Source organism: Macaca nemestrina, chromosome 1 (assembly GCF_043159975.1).
Source record: "Macaca nemestrina isolate mMacNem1 chromosome 1, mMacNem.hap1, whole genome shotgun sequence".
In the NCBI taxonomy this organism is placed as follows: Eukaryota; Metazoa; Chordata; class Mammalia; order Primates; family Cercopithecidae; genus Macaca; species Macaca nemestrina.
Genome location: NC_092125.1, coordinates 148,884,826 through 148,898,149, shown reverse-complemented (window position 1 = coordinate 148,898,149; position 13,324 = coordinate 148,884,826). Strand labels below are relative to the sequence as shown.

General features: G+C 41.5%; 1 protein-coding gene across 11 annotated transcripts in view; it reads right to left on the bottom strand.

Annotated features, from left to right (window-relative positions):
- The window catches only part of SSX2I (SSX family member 2 interacting protein), a 54,058-nt gene extending 44,043 nt beyond the window's left edge, over positions 1 to 10,015 (bottom strand). For 6 of the 11 annotated variants that reach the window (XR_011618336.1, XR_011618365.1, XR_011618368.1 and 3 more), the window contains exon 1: positions 9,667 to 9,822. The gene's annotated coding sequence lies outside the window, so the exon portion shown is untranslated. Of the gene's footprint in view, positions 1 to 879; positions 905 to 9,452; positions 9,609 to 9,666; positions 9,823 to 9,879 lie in introns of those variants that run through there. The other 5 variants (XM_011743049.3, XM_071089076.1, XM_071088897.1 and 2 more) reach the window with 4 other exon arrangements.
- Between the last annotated feature and the right edge of the window lie 3,309 nt (positions 10,016 to 13,324).

Here is a 13,324-nt window from a genome sequence, read left to right as displayed (position 1 = left end):
AAAAGGCAATTGTGGTGATAAGCAGAGGAAAACGGGGATAAATGGCACCATTCTCAAACGCCAAAACTAATGGTAGAATGGCATGAGTGATAAAAAATTCATAAAATAAAACGGCAAGCAGCCCTGTTAGGCAAAAACTGGTTAGAAAATTATACAAATGTCCTAGAGTTTTTTAAGATAATCAATTATGTAAGGGAAATAGCTCTTTACCAGAGATCAGTAGTTTGTTGTTTTAGAGGGCAATTCCAACAATTAACAAATATTTGAAATGTGTAAATCTTCCCACTAATCAATTATACTTCTAAGCATATAAGAGAGCAAGCATAATATATATTGAGGACATTGTTGAATTGCAGTTTTATTTGAAATGGCAAAAACTAGAGATAATCTTAATATCCATCATGGACAAACCATTAAAAACCAACGCATATGGTACAGCCAGTCTATTCTGGGATTATTAAAGATTAAAGCAAATCTGCATGTATAGCACAAAAAAAGAAGTTACAGGTTAATTAGAACAGTATGATCGCCATTTTTTGTTAAATCAAACTACCTTTATATATTTACGGGAAAGTTCTGGAAAAGTTACAAACTGTTACAAATGACATTCCTGGGGATGGAATGATTGGGTATAGGGAGGGGTGGAAGGCCAGGGCTTTCACCTCTTCCACAGCATATCTTTATACAGCTTGAACATTTTAGGAGCATGTATTATTCTGTAAAATTTTTAGCGGCAGAGTATTCAAGCACAATTAAATGAGATAATGTGTGAAAGCACTCTTAGCTCAATCCCTGCCCTTGAGTGGAAATCTCAACTAAGACCAATCCCACCACCAATCAAGTACACTTCTAGCACCTATTCTACATATGCACACATACCCATGAGCAAGGGTAATGCAGTCTTTACTTCAGTGGGAATGTCTGTGGGAACCCGGCCCATCGGGAAGACAGGAAACAGAAATGCAGAGGCCAGACTTTCCCCCAAGTATCGTCAAGGGCAAAGCCCTTGGAGTACTGGCAGACCTGGCAAACGTGGACTCTCCCCCTGGCTTAATGAACAATCCAACCTTGGTAGGAGGAAAGAGGGAAATTTTAACTATTAACACTCTCTTCAAAAACAAATGCTCTTAATCTTTCAACCTTCGATGATATAACTAAGAAGGTGCATTTCCGCTTCAAGAGAGCAGCTCACAAAGTTAAAGACAGTAGGGACTTAATCTATGTATACCATTTGATATTCCATTACACACTGACTTTTTATTGCTAATGTTTTCATCTGTTTTGGAGTTGGCTGCCAATTAAACTGTTCGTTTTCCAGGGTGCTGTCACTTCAGGGAAGCTGCACAGGGTACTGAGAGAGCACTGGACTGAGCAGCATCAGAGGCCACGGTTCTCAGCAACATTTCTATTATGTACTGAGCAACCTTGAACCGGTCATCATTTCTTTGAGTTTCAGTTTCCACATCTGTAAAATTATGAAGTCAAGCTAGATGACCTTTAAAGAATTTCCAGTTCTATTATCTTTTGATTTTTACATTTCTCATGGGACCCAATATGGAATTGACTACAGCTATGTATATTAAAATTATTTTTTCTTCACTTTTTTTTTTTTTTGAGACGGAGTCTCGCTCTGTCACCCAGGCTGGAGTGCGGTGGTGTGATCTGGCTCACTGCAACCTCTACCTCCTGGGTTCGAGCTATTCTCCTGCCTCGACCTCCCGAGTAGCTGGGACTACAGGCACATGCCACCGTACCTGCTAATTTTTGTATTTTTAGTAGAGACAGGATTTCACCATGTTGGCCAGACTGGTCTTAAATTCCTGACCTCATGATCCACCCACCTCAGCCTCCAAAGTGCTAGGATTAGGCGTGAGCCATCACTTCCTGCCTTTTCTTCACATTTTTATAACAATGTGCACACATTGTCTTTATAACCCAATGTTTAGCAAATGAGATTCTACCTAATTTTAATAACAATAATTTATTAAGCACGCAGCACTTACTTGGAACACTTTTAAGCATTTTATGTGTACGAACTTATTCAATCTTACAATGATCCAAATACTTTCCCTCATTACAGATAAGGAAACTGAAGCCTGGAGTTTTCTTGACCTAGGACACAGAGCTAGAACATGACAAAGCCAAAATTCAAACCCTGGTAGTCTAGCACATTTCACATTACACCCTACTATCTTTCGTACAGGAGAGGGGGGAGTATACAATATTCAAGCTGCTTTTTCTTAAGTTCTGGGATACATGTGCAGAACGTGCAGGTTTGTTACATAGGTATACATGTGCCATGGTGGTTTGCTGCATCTATCAACCCGTCATCTAGGTTTTAAGCCCCGCATGCATTAGGTATTTGTCCTAATGCTCTTCCTCCCCTCAAGCTGCTTTTTCAAACTGAACAAGTATTCTCTTCTTGACCACCTCACCTGAAACTAAATTACAATCAAATAATTATGCCAACTGAATAACTAGAATGGGAACTATACAAAAGCAGACAAAATATTAAATTCTGTACGTAACAATTCAAAAAAATTTTTGAAAAATCTAGCAAATATATTGCCAGGCTTTCCCTGCACTGCCATCCCTTCTCTTTGTGCTTCTAGAACACTTAATATGAACTCTACTACAGCACAGATCTAACAGGAATACAATTTCTCTCCCACCACCTCAACTGAGTTCTTGGTTGGCAAGCTTGTCAGCATATTCTTTGCACTCCATTTCGGTATTAGGCATCATCACTCATTCAAGGTTGGAGCCCAGTCGAGACTGCCGAACAAATGTCCAAGTCCAAGGACGTATTCGTATTAGTGTAAGGTTTGCTGCTGTCTTAATATGATAGACAAGTCAACACTTTGGCCATGCTGCAATTTAGAAGGGCTTACAATCTAATCTTGATTGGTAACAGCTCAGAGAAGGAGCAAGGTGATTCAGGGTATGAATCAAGAGCACACTAGCCCAAGGAAGAAGTAAAGATAGCACTGGTTTATTGATGGAAGAAACTGAGGCAACAGATTAGGTAACTTACAGTTACAAACCTGGAAGACAGAAATAAAATCCAGCTATTCAACCTGGAAAGACTAATTTCCAGGCAATTTAGAAACTGTGTATCAGTTTCAAATTCTTCCAATGTACACACAGCAATAGCAGCAATCATATTCTTAGAAGAAGATTATTAAGAAAAAAGAAAAAAAGAGTCACTTTTTAGAAGTCTATCAACTTTTAAGGTTTAAAGTCAGCTAAGAAGTCCAAATCAAATTCTTAAATTACTATTTATTGGTATTTCACTCCTCAAATAATGAAATAGTAATAACATCTACTAAAGGCATTGGAAATAACAAAGAAACCAAACATAATTAATAAATCTACTCATCATTTTTTTCAATGATTTAGCCCAAATTCAATCATTGGTTATAGTTCTCAATGTATGACCCTGGGACCAGCAGCATCAATATCACCTGGGAACTTGTTAAAAATGCAAATTATCAAGTTCTGCTCCAGACCTACAGTTCAGAAGCTTTAGTGGAAGGACCGAAAAATCAGTGTTTTAGCAGAACCTCCACGTAATTCTGACATGAAGTTTGAGAATCACTGCTGTGTTCTATAGAATGTTGTTCAATATAAATTAGCATTCTATTTATATGCACTTTCAATTAGAGAAAATCGAAAAGGAATTCTTATCTATGGGTCCCACAAAATGGGTTCCAAGAATGATATAAAAGTGTTCTAAAGCAGTAAATGGAGGTTGAGAATAACAGGCCTAGGGAATGCCTGGCTAAGCAGCTTATTAAACCTTGGAAGATGGGGGAAACTCTGAAAAACAAATAGTTCATCAGCTGAACATTCATTTATCCTATTAACATACTCTACAACCCAGCAAGTCCACTCCTAGTGAAACCCAAGAGAAACTCTTGCCTATGTGTGCCAGGAGGTGTGCACATAAACAGCAGCATTCTTCACAATAGCAAGCAGCACAAGAGTATCACCCTGGAAACAACCCATATACCACCAACAGGAGAATGGATAAATTATGCCATATTCACAAAATGGAATATTATGCAGTAATCAGAAAACTTCAGTGACACATAATAAAAATGTTCAGAAGACAGGGCATGTAACATATACAGTTTTAAATTATGTGATGCAATAAAACTATAATTTAAAAGACACCAAGGGAATGATGGCCATAGGATTCAGTAAATAGTTGCCTCAGGTGAGGGAAAGAGGAAAAAGAAATGGAGGGGCCCATAGGGTTATGCAGAGGGTTAAGTGGTGCTTATTGTATTATTAAAACTATAAATGCACCAGTTAAACAAATGTGTCATGAGCCAAGGAATATAAACTAATTCTTTACACCTGAAGTCCTTTAAAATGCTTTAAATATATATATATAATGTTCCTCAAATATTTCAAACAATTCTAAATTCTACCCAGTTTGACTGTGGAGGCACCAAGAGCCCTGGGTCCTTGGCCTTACTGTCAACTCAGGGGTTAAAATGTTTTGGGCCCCAAAACCCAAAGCCAATGACCCTCTTCCTTTAAAAGTACAAGAACAGGCAATTTGGGCTCAAGTTTCAGAGGATCTATGAAGCCATCCATTTGCAAAGGATCCACGGGTGGCAGGTTAATAACTCCTGTACTAGCTAATTATGTGAAACTGGTAGGAGAGAAGCTAATGATGAATTCAAGAGCACCTAATGCATGCCAGATGGGGCTCCATCAGCTGCACCACTTAACCCTCACACTAGCCCAAGGAAGAAGTAAAGATAGCACTGGTTTATTGATGGAAGAAACTGAGGCAACAGATTAGGTAACTTACAGTTACAAACCTGGAAGACAGAAATAAAATCCAGCTATTCAACCTGGAAAGACTAAAAACTAGCTATTTATGATTCCAAAGCCTCACAGGCCTGGTTTCCTCCTGACACTCAACAAATATGCTGAGCAAATGATATCAATTCTCTGAGCCTATCGCCTCATTACAAAACAACATGGCTAATGATGGGTTGTACTTACAGATTATTTCTATGATGATGGCTTGCTTTTATAGTCTAGATCCTATGCATGGAGATATTCCTAAAATTTGGCTATAGAATAGAGAATCAAATCAAAGGAGACATCTTTCAGACAGGAAACCACAACCAGACTACAATTAACAGGCAAATGAAAAGTATATGCAGTGGCTGGAACCCATCTTGAATTTTAAGTATCTACTGGACACTATTTAGGCTCTATATACGATTTTAAAATCGTATTTAGTCCTACAATTCTTTTAGAACAATATTTCTCTACAAATCTCCTCCAAACTTAATGCCTGCAAAATAAGTTATATTTTTTAGCACCGTGGCACAAAAATATATTCTCAGTGCTCACTGTATGCCAAGAACTATACATAATTTAAATATTTTTTTGCTTTTTATCTTTTTTTTTTTTTTTTACAAAAAGCATACAATACTTTTATAATCTGAAAAAAAATCTTTGAGACAGATATTATAGTAAACTGGGCAATTAATGGTCAGGAACCAGATGGCTGACTCAGTCAGTGACTGAGGATAGCGAAGAACAGGTAAGAAATGATTCAGAAGTTGGACTGACAGGACATGGTGACAAGTATACAAAAGGGAGGCATTTACTCTCCCATGTAAAAAACCTGTCTTTGGCTCCTGACAGATAATAGTGTCATTTAGATAAAGGGAACAGAGGAGTAAGGTTAGTAAAACTGGGTTTGGGCAAATGTGTGGAGAGAATGAGCTTTGTGCAGCTTACTGGGTTTGGAGATGCCCTCATGAGACATTCACACGGGGCTAAACTCTAGGCCTAGAACTCACAAGACATCAGAGCACGTTTAGATAGACGAAATTCATAAAGAAAAAAGGGGCAGAAGAACGAACTCCGAAGAACATCAACATGAGTAAGTGAAGGAGACCTGGACGCAAGAGATACAAAGAGATGGGGGAACGGACTTCAGGAAAGCCAAGGGAGAAGAGATTTAAAGAGGAAGGGTGATACACAGCAGCAAATGCCATAGAATGGGCAGGTTTTGAATTTAAAAAACGTGTTGGATTTGGTGATTAGTGACTTAATGACAAAGCTGAGGGCTAAAAATGAAAATCAGACTTCAGAAAGATGATCACCAAATAAAAGGAAAATCACTTGTTCAAGAATCTGAGTTTAAAAGAATGTTAGTTTCTCTGAATGTACAGGTTTTATTAGATGCTCATGGATAGATTTAACATGACAAAAAATAATCCTGCCTTTAAAGTCAGTTCTTATTCAATTACAGCATTTTTATATCAAGTAGAAATATTAAGTGCTCAATAAGTATGAGCTATTTGTCTAGGCATTGTTCTGGATACTAACCTATTTTTCTAATCACACCCCTCCGAAGTAGGTATTGTTATCATCCTTCACAAATGCGACAACCAGGGCACAAGATCACATAGCTAGTAGTATGGTAGATCAAACACAAGATCACATAGCTAGTAGTATGGTAGATCAAATGTGACTCAAGAGAATATGAGAAAAGGGTATGTGTGAAGCAAGAGTTAAAAGACGAGAACTGTAGTTACGATTGCTCTGGATGTTTAACTGCTTGTAATTTAATTTCTATTTAAAAACTTATTTTTGCTAATTTGAAAGACTATTTCTTCTCTCATCTCAGAATCCTACATTGCTAGAATCTGACATCTTTATGTCTGACACCCAGATTCTGTACTGCATAATTGTGTTATTTCTCCTACTGAATGCAGGTTGCTTGAAAATGGGGAAGTATCTTATTTAATTTGTATCCCTATTCTTCCAGTCTTAAAAGTAGAAGATACTCAAGAAAGGTCTGTTGTATAATTATTTCTGCTTTTCTACAGTTTCTGAGGGTTTCAGCAAAATATACCTCAAGTCTAATTGCTGTGTGAGACCCCTGTCTTTCAGATATTATTTGGATTATGCTCAATACATTTTGGATCACTCAAAATGCTGGTTTTGGTGGAAATATCCTTCTAAAGTAAAAATCAAATATAATTCCCCTTCATAAAACCCTCTGAAGGTTCCCTGTAACCTACTGGTCAATGTTCACAGCACTGTTCTACAGCCTTATTAATATGGCAACCCCACCCTGGTCCAACTCTACCAAGCCACCTGTAACTCCTTAACTGTACACTGCCGCAGAATGCACCAGCTGCTTGATGAACTCCACTTCCTCTGTCAGACACAGCTGAAATTCTTTCTTTTCGAAAGCCTTCCTATATTTGCTTTTTGTGAGGTTTTTTTGCTCTCTCCTTCACTATGCTGATAATTTCCAAAATACAAATTCCTCAAGGCAACACTCATCTTTTTAACCTCAGGTCAGGCAAGTAGCCACTTACTAAGCATTTAATGAATGTTTATTGAAAGAATTATTAAAGCGTAATTTAGTAAATCTGTTGGTTCTACATATAACATTGGCCCACAATCAAAAGGCACGATTCTAGGATGTTTTTCATTACTAATAATGAATGGTGCGTTTCTCTATTCTATCTCATCCCATAAACTCATGAATTCAAGATAACTTGGACCTTCACTACTAGCTAACCATATCGCCATTACCAAAGCCACAAAACAAACCCACATCGTATCAAAACTTCTTTGTGTCATGAGCAAATGGGGAAACCAATAAGGCATGTTCACAGCTATTGTAAAAGACATGGAAAGAAAACTTTAAAATCTTTGAAATCGATCCAACTTAAGCATGTGAAATGAATTAAAATCACACAATTTTGGGGCGGTGTCTTTTCATGCACCTAATTTCTCTAGGTGCATATTACACAGAAGGCACTCAAACGCCTACTTTATGAAACCGGTGTCACGGCCTGCTTTGGCCAAAGAGCAGACTGTCAAGTACTAGGAGATCCCAAGTATATAATCGGACATTGTGCCAGACTTGAGGTCTTTAGCAAACAATTTCAGCATAACATTTAGTTTTCTCATATATCTGCCTCATTATGTTTAGAACATAATGTGCTTTAACAAGTCTTGTCACAAGGCACAATGTGTTATGAGGAGATCTCCACATTTCATCCTAGAATAACTAAGTCTTCACAGTTATCTTCAAGCTGTCTCACCCACGTTACGTAATCCATGAGCTTTATTATCTTCCCTGTACAGCTGGGGAACGAGAAGGGAAGGAAAGGTACAAAATGACTTGGTCTAAGAGGCTCAGCCAGTCACTAAAAGAGCTTTCGTTTTAACTATCAGTTCCTAACCCTCTTCTCAAAGAACCGTTTTGTTTGAGAAACTTTCATTGACAGCAGGCAAAACAGTGTTAAATTAGCTATTAGCTTTCCTTACTTGTTTAGTGTGAATGAATAACCTAAGCTTCCTAGGCCTGTAGGTTGATAGTTTTAGGAAAAGAGATTTGATGGATCAAGTTTTGCCGACTGGATCCAAATTCATAAATCTACCTCTAACCTCTAAATTTCAAGATAGCTTGACGCAAACTTTAAAGGCATTTTTCTCTCCAAATTTCTAATTCTTTACAAATTTTATTCAGTCTCCTAAATGATTGAACTCATACCAACCTTTCTAGTTCAGGATCAAACTGTAGGAGTACCAGAATTTTCTTCTACCCCACAGTAAGCCAAACCCCCATGAACCATGAAAGGCTCCATGACATCCATCACCCACAGCCAACTCTACACCTTGACTATAATCTGAATTGTTAGGGAGCCCAGGAAGTTCAAGAAGCCTCCACCCTTACACTTCTAAATCACCCTCTTTTCTAATCATCAACCTATTACAGCGTCCAGAAAAGAGAAATCTCAATTCCCTCAGATTCAAGAACTTTATCAGTGTTGCTAGAAATGGCAGTTTGGCATTTACAACGATAGGTCCTGAAACTGGGAAATAATCTAAAGATTCCCTTATTATACGTGCAGACATCAAATTATTTAATACATTCGATGTCCTGGGCCCAAGCGATTTGCCTAACTGGGCAATTAACATATAACATAGGCTCAAAAAATGTGCAGGGAGCTCACAATTCAGTTTACTGTCATTAACTACAAAATTCTGAACCAAAGTATTTTCATGATAAAATTCTAAACCAAAGTATTTTCACACATGCCTGCCTCTTGGATGATGTAAATTCTTCCCCTCGACTTTTTACTGGACCACTATCGGGGCTCTCCTCCACTGCAGCGGCCCCCGGCCACCCAACAACTGGTTTTGAAGACTGCCTCTTGCGGCTGCACTAGCAAATCGCCAAACCCCGCATGCTCCACGGCCGCTGCTGAGACTCTGCAGCCCCAAATCGGCCATCCCCTCCTCCCCGACGTCTCCGCGCTGCTCGTCCCCCGACGCCGGGCGCCACCCTCGCTCCATCCCAGGCAGGGTTTGGGGCTCCCCGGGTCAGAGCACTCCGCGGGCGCAGCTCCGCGAACGCCAGCGAGAGCGGTCCCGGGTCCAGCACCTACCTCCCACTACCTCCTCCAGGCGCGGCCCGGGTCTACGCTCGCCCGCACCCTGCAACGGCCCCAACAGCCGCGCGGAGCCTCGCGCCCAGCAGCAGGGCTCTGAGCCAGGTGCAGGCTCTCACCTCGGGCGCCCGCCCCTGGCCGGCGCCCACCCCCGCCCGCCCCTCCCTGGCGGGGCGCGTCACAATCCCCGCCGCGAGGCACGGCCGCTCACCGTCACGGCCCCCGGGAGCGGCGGGGAGTCACCGCTCGGCGTCCTAGCCCGGCTCCCGCAGCCCCGAGGGCCAGCAGCGCCTCCAGCCGGCGGCCCCTCCTCTGCCGCGGGCTCCCGCCTTCCCCGCCCCTTGCAGCCGCCTCCCGGCCTCCGCAGGTTCCCGAGGTTCCCACCCCGCCCCCGCGCGCCGGCGCCGCAGGCCCCGCCGCCTACCATTGGCTCCGCCAGTTGCTAGGCGATGAACAACCGCGGCCTGCATTGGTCGGGTGGGGGCCTCGGGAGTCTCCTCCTCACCTCCAAAAAAACCCGGAGAAAAAGAAGACCTTATCCCTGGAGTCCGCGCGCGCTGCTGGCGCAGCTGCGGCTGCGGCACCTGTTACGCCCTGTGATTCACCCGGCCGTTCCCTACTCCCCGCCCCCTCCTGACGCCTGCAGCGTCCGGGGCGGGGGCTCTGCGGGGACAGGGGTCGTGGCTACTTTAGAGCACGTTTTCCGAGCCCCACTGAACCCCAACACCCAGCCTAGCAGCAAAAGTGAAGCTTCCAGAAGAGCCATGTGCGTTTGCCAAAGTGGAGAAATAAACAGCCGGCACCTAGAATTAGGTCAGGCCCAAGGGACGGGAGGTTCAAGCGTTGGGAGTCGTGGATGCAAACAATCCAGCCGGGAGAAAGTTACTTGTAAAATTAGGGCAAAGAAATGGATCTGGGCAGAAGACCGCGGGCAAAGGAAAGACTAAGAAATGGCATTCGTGAACTCTTCAGTTTATGCAAAAATGTCTTACACCCACTCGACAAAATATCTACAATGAAAATGTATGCCTGCTGCACCCGTGGTCAGGGTCAGGCCGTCTCCTCCCTGGTTTCATGGCAGCCTAAAATTCACTGGGGAAGAAAAGAGGCCAGAGAAAGGAAGGAGATCAGATGGAGAAATCACAGGCATATGGGTTACACACAAAGATGTACTTTGATTTTTGTTTTGTTTAGTTTTGGTGAAGCCAAGGGATTTATTCAAAAGGCGAAAAACAGGTTTGATATTTTAAGGAGGCTCCTGAGAGCACTTTGAAACCAAAACAGTATGAGTGAAGAAGATACTAACACTGAAAAACAAGAGCGGGAGGAATGTCCGCCTGCCAGTTTGCATGCACGTATCCCCAATCCTGGATGAAAGATCAAGGCCAGAAAAAGCAGAAGAAGCGCGCCACGGTGACAACTTCAGGGCCCAATGAAATCCTCCTCTTTTCCTTTGGCCTAAGCAATCAGAGGCCCGACTACCTGCTGTTGAGCCCAGGTGGCCTTACCATTAACAGTTATATTTTTAAAAGGTTTGAGCCAAGCTTAGTTGAGCTCCGGAAAGTTTAGCTCCGACTTCAGCAACCCCAGGGAGGAATAAGATATGCCTGAATAAACCAGTGGTCTCAATCTTTTGGTCCCAAGACCGCTTTCCACTTGTAAAATTATTGAGGCCCCAAGAACTTTTGTTTATGTGGGCTACAGCTATTGATATTAAAACAAATTTTTAAAAAGTTATTTTTAAAAATAAAAATGTCAAATAGCACATTTTCATTAAAAAAACTATATTTTCAAAAAATTAGTAAAAAGAATGGTGTCACTTTAAAATTTTGCCCATATCTTTAATGTCTTGCTTAATAGAAGGCATTTGGATTTTCATATCTGTTTGTGCATTCAATCTGTTGTGCTATTTCAGGTAGCCTCTGGAAAACTCGACTGTGCACTCATAATGAGAGTGAAAAAGGCAAATAATGTCTTAGTATTATAATAAAAATAGTTTTGACTTTGCAGACTCCATGGAAGGTTCTTGGAAACTTGCCTCCCCAAGGTTCAGCAGACCTTTAAGAACCACTTGTCTAAACCTCTTGGTACTCTGTCCCTCTTTGTCAACCAATAACTGGTTGAGGGGCTAAAAATATGACCTAATTCTGTTCAGTCCATAAAGGGGAGTAGGGGATGAGGAGCTTCAGGGGAAGGATTTTATCCTGACAACCTAAGGACAAGTTTTTTCCTTACTTCTTGCCTTGGACATCCTCCAGTGAGCCAGACATGTTTGGAGCTATGGCAACGTATTCTGCAACCACAAGAGAAAAGCAAGAAAAATACATGCGTACCTTGTTTTATACTTCAATTTATTGCACTTCACAGGTACTGTGTTTTTTTTAATAAATTAAAGGTTTGTTTCTCAACCCTGCATTGAGCAAGTTTAGTGGCACCATTTTGTCTAAGAGCGTGTGCTCACTTGGTGTCTCTGTCACATTTTGGTAATTTTTGAAATATTTCAGACTTTTCCGTTACATATGCTATGGTGATCTATGATGTCACTATTGTATCATTTTGGGGTGCCACAAACTGTACCCTTATAAGACAGCCAATTCAATGTGTGTGTTGACTGCTCCACTGACTGGCTGATCATCTCTCTCTCTCTCTCCTTGGGCCTCCCTATTCCCTAAGACACAGCAGTATTAAAATTAGGCCAATAAATAACCCTACAATGGTCTCTAAGTATTCAAGTGAAGGGAAGAGTCACATATCTCTTACTTTAAACCAAAGGCTAGAAATGATTGAGCTTAGTGAGGAAGACATCTTGAAAGCTGAGATAAGAAGAAAGCTAGACCTATCGTTCCAGTTAGCCAAGTTGTAAATGCACAGGAAAAGTTCTTGAAGGAAATTAAAAGTCCTCCCCCCTTGAACACAGGCATGAAAAGAAAGTGAAACTGCCTTATTGCTGATAGGTAGAAAGTTTAAGTGGTCTGGATAAAAGATCAAACCAGCCACAGCATTCCTTTAAGCAAAAGCCTATCCAGAGCAAGGCCCTAATTCTTCAATTCGTGAAGGCCGAGAGAAATGAGGAAGCTTCATTTAAAAAGTTTGAGGCTAGCAGAGTTTGGTTCATGAGGTTTAAGGAAAGAAGCCATCTCCGTCACATGAAAGTGCAAAGTGAAGCAGCAAGTGCCGATGTAGAAGCTGCAGCAAGTTATCTAGAAGATCTCAGATAATTGATGAAGGTGGCTACACTAAACAGATTTTCAGTGTAGACCAAAAGAAAGCCTTCTATTAGAAGAGTATGCCACATAGAACTTTTCTAGCTAAGGAGGAGAAGTCCATGCCTGGCTTCAAAGGACAGGCTGACTGACTCTCTTGTTAGGGGCTAATGCAACTGCTGACTTTTTATTTTTATTTTTAATTTTTTGACAAAGGGTCTCACTGTGTCACCCAGGCTGGAGTGCAGTGGTGCGATCATGGCTCGCTGCAGCCTTGAGTGATCCTCAAGCAATCCTCCCACCTTAGCCTCCCGAGTAGCTGGAACTACAGGCACACACCACCGTGCCCAGCTAATTTCTGTATTTTTTGTAGAGACAGGGTTTTACCATGTTGCCCAAGCTGGTCTCAAATTCCTGAGCTCAAATGCTCCACCTGCCTCAGCCTCCCAAAGTGCTCTAAGCCACTGTGCCCGGCCCCGGCTGCTGACTTTAAGTTGGAGGTAATGCTCATTTGCCATTCCAAAAATCTTAGGGCCCTTAAGAACTATCTAAATTGACTTTGCCTGTGTTCTGTGAATGGAACAACAAACTCTGACTGACAGCACATCTGTTCACAGCATGGTTAGTGAATATTTTAAGTCCACTGTTGAGACCTATGGCTCAGAA